The sequence below is a fragment of the Tauraco erythrolophus genome, chromosome 3 (assembly GCF_009769465.1).
Source record: "Tauraco erythrolophus isolate bTauEry1 chromosome 3, bTauEry1.pri, whole genome shotgun sequence".
NCBI classification, from domain to species: Eukaryota; Metazoa; Chordata; class Aves; order Musophagiformes; family Musophagidae; genus Tauraco; species Tauraco erythrolophus.
In genome coordinates, this window is record NC_141467.1 from 96,137,877 (window position 1) to 96,145,258 (window position 7,382).

Below are 7,382 nucleotides of genomic sequence, written 5' to 3' on the forward strand. Positions count from 1 at the left end.
GTGCCCAGGTGGCCAAAAAGGCCGATGGGATACTGGCGTGTATCAAGAATAGTGTGACCAGCAGGAATAGGGAAGTGATCCTGCCCCTGTACTCGGCACTGGTGAGGCCGCACCTGGAATATTGTGTCCAGTTTTGGGCCCCTCGCTTTAAGAGAGATATTGAGCTCCTGGAGCGAGTCCAAAGAAGGGCAACTAAACTGGTCAAGGGGCTGGAAAATAAAACTTATGAGGAGCAGCTGAGGGAGTTGGGGCTGTTTAGCCTGGAGAAGAGGAGGCTGAGGGGAGACCTGATTACAGCCTACAAATATTTGAGAACAGATGGTGGGGAGGTGGGAGAAGGACTCTTTACATTAGTGTTGGGTGATAGAACAAGAGGAAATGGGTATAAGCTTAGTCAGGGGAGATTCAGGTTGGATGTTAGGAAGTATTCTTCTCTGAAAGGGTTGTCAGCCCCTGGAATAGGCTGCCCAGGGAGGTGGTTGAGTCCCCATCCCTGGATGTGTTTAAGAATAGGGTGGATGATCTACTTGGGGATATGGTTTAATGGGGATTAGGGATGGTTGGACTCGATGATCTCTAAGGTCTTTTCCAACCTAGAAATCTATGAAATCTATGAAATGAAATCATGAGAGCAGAGTAGAGGGGCAGAATCACCTCCCTCCACCTGCTGGCCACGCTCCTTTTGATGCAGCCCAGGACACGGTTGGCTTTCTGGGCTGCCAGCGCACATTGCCGGCTCATCTTGAGCTTCTCATCCACCAACACTCCCAAGTCCTTTTCCTCAGAATATAGGGATATAGTGCTGCATTGAGTCCTTAAAAAAATAACGTTAAGGTTTTAGTCTCAATAGAGTAATAGTCCATAAATAGAAAATTTTCACTCTGCTTTCTTCATCTTAAGATGTAGAAGTGCTTGATTTTGACTAGCCATGGCACGGCATTTGGGTTGGCATCTAGTCAGCAGTGGAAATACAATGCTATGTTATTGCTGCAGCATTTGTGGCAACCTTGCCAAAGCATTGCTTTTCCCCGTATTCTTTGCAGCTAGAACATTATGGATAGCTCCTCTTGGGCAAATAACATCAGCTTTCATGCAGGATATGCGTACAAACATGGTGTCTTCATCTGAAGGTGAAATGCAAGTTCTGAAATGTTGAGAAAGCAAATGTGTTTTCTCACTGCTAACATAATATAGGAGTAAATCAATTGGAGCCACAGCTGTTTTATTAACTGATTTATCCGTGCCTTATCATAAAGAAACCGTGGATTAAAAGATTAATTAGTCCCTTTAGTTAAAAACAAAACCAAAGAACTTGTAACCAGATAGCCTATCCAGTACAGGCAGTATGTGTTTTTCATTTCTTCTAAGTTTGCTTTCAGTTTCCCCATTCAGTAACTTGTGCAGATAATTTCATTTAACACACTTCTGTTATGGAATATGGGTGGTTTTGGTAGGGTTTTTTTTGTTGTTGGCTGCATTTAGATTGAAATGTTACAAATGCTTCTGCTAAGGGGAAAAAAACATAGCTAAATCATGTATAAAACCATTTGTTTAAGACTTTTCTTCTTGGACATTATGTTCCAGATACACTTAATCAGATGCTTGAAACACAGTTTGGTAGATAATGAGTTTTTATCAGAAACAGCTAACCTACTTACTGGCTGTGTTCCATGACTTCAATTAAATATTTAACTTAAAGGCAGATTTTTTTACTAAAATGAAGTTTCTTGGACTACAAAAATTGCGTGTGATATGTGTGAGAACACCTAATGACTGTAAGAATGTATTTTACTTATGGTAGCTATGTGTGTGATTCTTTTCTTTCCTCTTCTTTCTTTTCATGTTCTTTTCTCTTGTTCTTACTTATTCCATTAACATACTTAATTATATCTTTGCTTCTCAAGGTTTTGTTAATAATGATTGTTATGTTAAACTGATTTTAGCTACTGATTAGCAGGTCATTGTATGGCTGACTAACAGGCAAGTTAAGAGAGCAAATAAATAAAAATATGGATTTTTACAAATGTAATTTTCCCACATTCTTCCCTTGAATTACTGCTGTGAAATTTAGTAATGCGAACATTCCCAGTGCTATTCTGTCAAACATTTGCCAGTTAGAAAGAGATCAGTGATTGAAGAGATACAAGTGTCAGTTATGTGGAAAATCTTCCATAATTTGGCTTGTTCTTGGTTAGAGCGAAGTGGCTGGTTTTGTAACTTCAGAATGCTTCTCCAAGTATGCTGGATGCATTGATTGCTTCTCGTTAAACTATGTAACATTTTGTTTCCTCAGCCTTCCAGACACCATGTGACTTTTTTCCAGTTGTCTTGACAGTGACAACTAGTCTGCAGTTGGTGTATACTGGTGACTTCCCTAGTTTGTGTGAGAATAAACAGAAGATGGAACAATTGAATAGTGATTGTCTTTTTTCTGTGTTCTTGGATGTTACTGCTTTCAGTTACTTTGCTTCATGGTCTTTAAACAAACAAACAACCCGCCCCTTCTCTCCAAACCAGAAAAAGCCCAGCAGTTTTAGGAAAACAGCACTTGAAATGGAATTTGAAACGAGCAAGTTCTTAACTTGTGTTTAATATTCTTAACACATTTTAAAAGACAGATAATCTTATTTGGGTTTCTTCCCTCACAACGATTTGGGGAAATTCATTTATTTGTCTTTTGCAATTACAGTTTTTATTCTGTGTATATTAAGCAAGTAATAACAAGATTGTTAATGAGAAGGGAAGTTTTATTTTCCTGTGAAATACAGTTCTAAAATACCCATGGTGGCTGAAAATATGTTCCTAAATCTGTCTGCATAAATATTTCATGGGCCAAGCATTCTAGTGTTTTCAGTGAAAATTAAGCCATAGTTCTGATTAATAACTTTCTTCACTCTTTCTATCTAACATACTTTTTTCCTCATCTGGAATATGTTTCTCATGTACCCTTGGTACTTTAAAACCCTAAATGGGACCTTCCCCTTAATGAAGCATTTTTCATAATTGCTTCAATTTATTTGATATACAGTAGAAACCATATTAGCTTTCTGACAGTATCGTTGACTACTTAGAATAGTGATAAAGTCAATACATTATAATCCTATAAAATGTTCATATTTTGGCTATTACAGAAGAATTATATGGGAGAGTATCTCAAATCATTGTCTGCTGCTTGATTGTGGTACCTTAGAGGATGAGAAACACAAGCAGCCCTGTATCACGTCTATCTTTCAGCTACAAACCTAACCAACATGGGAACTTGAAAAACGGCTGCTAAGGGAATGTCGTGGTTTGGGCTACCTTTGGCAGTTTGTCATTTGCCAGACCTAGGCCAGTAAAGGAAAATAACTGTATTTCAGAATATCTGTAACTATTAGAATACTATGGTCATGAACTGCATAATGGATTCTTCACGTAACAATACACAATACGTGCTTTCAATATGTAAATTTTTTTCATCTAATCTTTAGGTGATTGTCTTTTCTACACTGAAAAAAAAAAAAGTAGTAACTTCTCCTAATGTCTCCTTTGATTAAACTAAGAAAAAAAAACCAAACAGGAACTTGTAGGTGGAAAACTGTAGCTCTTTGTACATCTGTTTATTTCACTCATGATACCCCAAGCAACTTTGTGTGCCAGTGAGGTGGTTGCTTTAAGACTTGTTGATTTTGAAGAAGTTTTCATTTTGTTGTTCTCGAGTAGCTGTTAATTCTCTCTGTGTACGCATCATCCTAACCCCTTTTGGAAAGTCAGTGTTTAGGAGCAGTTCCATAGAAAGTGAAAATCACTCGTATTAACACATGGCAAATAATGTCTAGTGACATCGTTAACATCATTTCTCCTTTCATTCTTTCCATTTGTTTTGGAACACACTTAAGTGTAGCCAAGAAAGGAACAGTTTAGTCTCATCCATTCCTTGTCAAAACCTGAAGAATTTATTTTACCAGCTGTTGTCATTTGTGTGCACACGATCTGGGCATATAACACAGAAAATCAAGTGCTTTAGAGGTAAACTTAATTCTGCCTATGTCCAAGCCTTTATGTACTTTCAAACTATACATAGGCAGTTCACTGAATGTTGTAACGTAGCTTAATAGTTTTTTCAGGTTTTATTAAAATATGGCTATCATTGTTATTTACAGAAATCACTTTGCAACTGCTTTTCCTATCAGTCGATTAAGCTTCATGTGCAGTATTTGCTTGCTGTTGGTTTCTCAACCATGGGACGAAAGGGTAAGAAGGCTCATGCTGATTATGCATGCAAGTGTCCGATTTTTTTTTTTTATGCATGACAATAAAGGAAGATTGATTTCTGGGAGGAGAGTAAGTTTTCCACTATGTGATTAAATGCATGTCTCTGGAAAGACCAGAGTAAACTGCTGTTAAAAATATGTTGGCCTTCCCTTTACATGCTGTATGGACTTTTTTTCCCATCACTGACTGGTAGAGTTCCCAGTGGCTCTCCAGAGAATCGGGTGCCTCATGAATTGCTGAAGATGGAAGTTAGCTATGCTCGTGACTCTTGGCTTTCAAAGAGTGCAGTTTTATTTCTGGAAAGGTACATTATTCAATATTAATTCATGCAGGAATTAGACAGGAATGAGTAGAAAGTTGAGGTGAGTAGCTCAATGAGACTCTTCCTCATCTGCCAACTTGTAGATTTCAGCTAATGATCGTGTCCAAAGGTGAACAGCTCTGAATTTTGCTGGTTTGAAAGTGCTTAACTGAATAGCCAAAGTTCTGCTTGATTCTGTATTCTGGAGTTCGTGTCTATGAAGTACACTAGCAAATTCTGTTTGTAGCTGATGTGTTCAAGGGAATGAGCTATGACTTTTACTGCTAACCCAGCTGGTTCAAAGAATACAAGTCTTCTGGTACCCATGTAGAGGTCAGTATGAAATTTTCTAACATAAGGAATGTGTGATAATTGTTTACATTTCAAAAGTTAAAACAATTATAGAATCCTGGCCTTGCACAGGAATATTTAAGAATTTTAAGACTAGCCATTTGTTTGTAAACTAGGAAATTTCTTGTCTAAGTACAAAATATAAAAAGGAAATTAGTTAAATCTGTTTATGAAGTACTTGCTGTTTTCTTCAATAGAAGTTTAAATCAGTAAAAGTATTTGTGTGGAGTGAATAATGCAGTAGTCTGACTTGCATGTTCTTAATTCGGAGCAAAAATATTTCATTGTAGTTAAAGCTCTAGCCTTTGATAGTTTACATGTGCAATTAACTGAGTGCATGAAATGAACACTACTGAAACTGCTATTTGGTGGTCAAGAACTTTAGCTTCTTTGAAATACTGAATTGTTTTTCTAAACTAAAAACATGGCAGTAAGAATTAATCTTTTCTAAATATGTGCAAAATCCCTAACAGTTATGTGAGAAAAAGTAAATATTTGATTTGAAAATAAATATTTTTTTAGTTCTTTTAAAATTTAATGGCTTTTTAAGAAAATATTTATACCATGTAAAGTCTGAATAAAATTCTAGACCTCAACATTTTAAAAAATTGTTGGCACCTGTATAACTCAGACTTCCTTTTCATGTTCAACTTGAGATCTCTTAAAGGTCTCAGTCCTTTCATTTTTCAAGAAGAGGCACTGGAACAGGTTGCCCAGAGAAGCTGTTGCTGCTCTGTCCCTGGAAGTATTCAAGGCCAGGTTGGATGGGGCTTTGAGAAACCTGATGTAGTGGAAGGTGTCCTTGCCCATGGAAGGTGTCCCTGCCCGTGGCAGGGGGGTTGGAACTAGATGATCTTTAAGGTCCCTTCCAACCGAAACCAGTGTATGATTCTGTAAGAGCACAATTGTGAGTCTAAGTTGTACTTGGACATACTACTTTTTTTTTTCTGATTAAGATCTGTACTTTGGCTTGAAATGGGCACCCAGAGTCTTTAATTGTGGCTTGAGAAAGCTTACTCATTCCTTAGTAAGAGAATGAGCAAGGAATTTCAACCTAGCCCTTAGCAATATATTTATACTAAATCAGTACAACTTCCTGGTACTTTTGTAGAGCTGTTAGTATGTAAGGAAACACGTGAAGGTTTATCTTCACAGATGTTTTGTTGATCTGTTTCTGTAGTTCTAACAAATACAGAGTAATTTATGTGATTAAAACAGATTTCATTAAACTAGAACATAGCTATTTAATTATTAGAAAAGGACTTCAAGATGCTGATACTCTACTTTGGAACTTCATAGGTAATAAAATATGAATAATTACTAAAGTATAATTGATCTGTGTCTGATATGATTGAGCTAGCAGAGTTCTTTTGTTTTGTAATAAATGCAGTGCAAGATGAATCCAAGATTTTTTCTGTATGTGTGTGGGTTTTTTTTTTAAATTAGTTTGTGATAAAAACATTGCACACATCGCTGGCTCATGTTGAGCTTGTCATCAACCATCACCCGTAAGTCCTTCTCCTCCAGGCTGCTCTCTATCCATTCTCCACCCAGCCTGTATTTGTACTGAGGATTGCCTTGCCCCATGTGCCAGGACCTTGCACTTGGCCTTGTTGAACTTTATGAGGTTCTCACAGGCCCACCTCTCCAGCCTGTCAAGGTCCCTCTGGGTGGCATCCCTTCCCTCCAGCGTGTTACACCACACCACGCAGCTTGGTGTTGTCAGCAAACTTGCTGAGGTTATTGACATTAGTTCATACATGAGCTTCAAGTTCTTCAGAACTGCCAGAAAATTTTTTTTGCAAATTGAGTCTGATGTTGGAATTGCAACGTGGTGAGAAGCTCTGATTGTGGGGAAGAATGCTTGGATTGCTGTAGAAACCAGTGAGTGTGTGCCCACGGATGTCCTGTCCATTTTCTACAGAAATCTGCGACACCTAAGACTTGCTGGTTGCAATATGTGTATATGTGACTACTTCTTTGTGTATAAATATAAAGCTGACCATCTCCTAGACTGAATAATTTAGTTTGCTGGGAAACAGAGCGGCGGTAGCAAAGAGACGTATCCTTTAGGTGCTGAAGATGCACAGAAGAGCAATCAGCTGCATGTGTGTTCCTTGTGTAGTCTTGGCTGATGAGAAATCATAGGAGGGGGGAAAACTACTTTTTAATTAGCTGGGATACGTGATTCTAGATAGGCATATGTCGTACCCTTAAATCTCACTCTTTTGGAGAGGAGAAGGCAATTCAGAACCTCCTAACAGCTACTTTTCAGTTATTCTGGGCGACCCGAATCCAAGCTGGAAGACTTTTTAGAACTAGGGGGAAAGATAACTACAACAAAGATACTTTATAATTCAGATTAACCTAGGAGGATTTTTTTAGTGTAACTTCTGACTTTTATGTCTATATTTAAAACTGTTAATATTGAGAAGTTGTTGCAAAAACTTGTTTGTTGAGCATGAAGCTGCCCTCT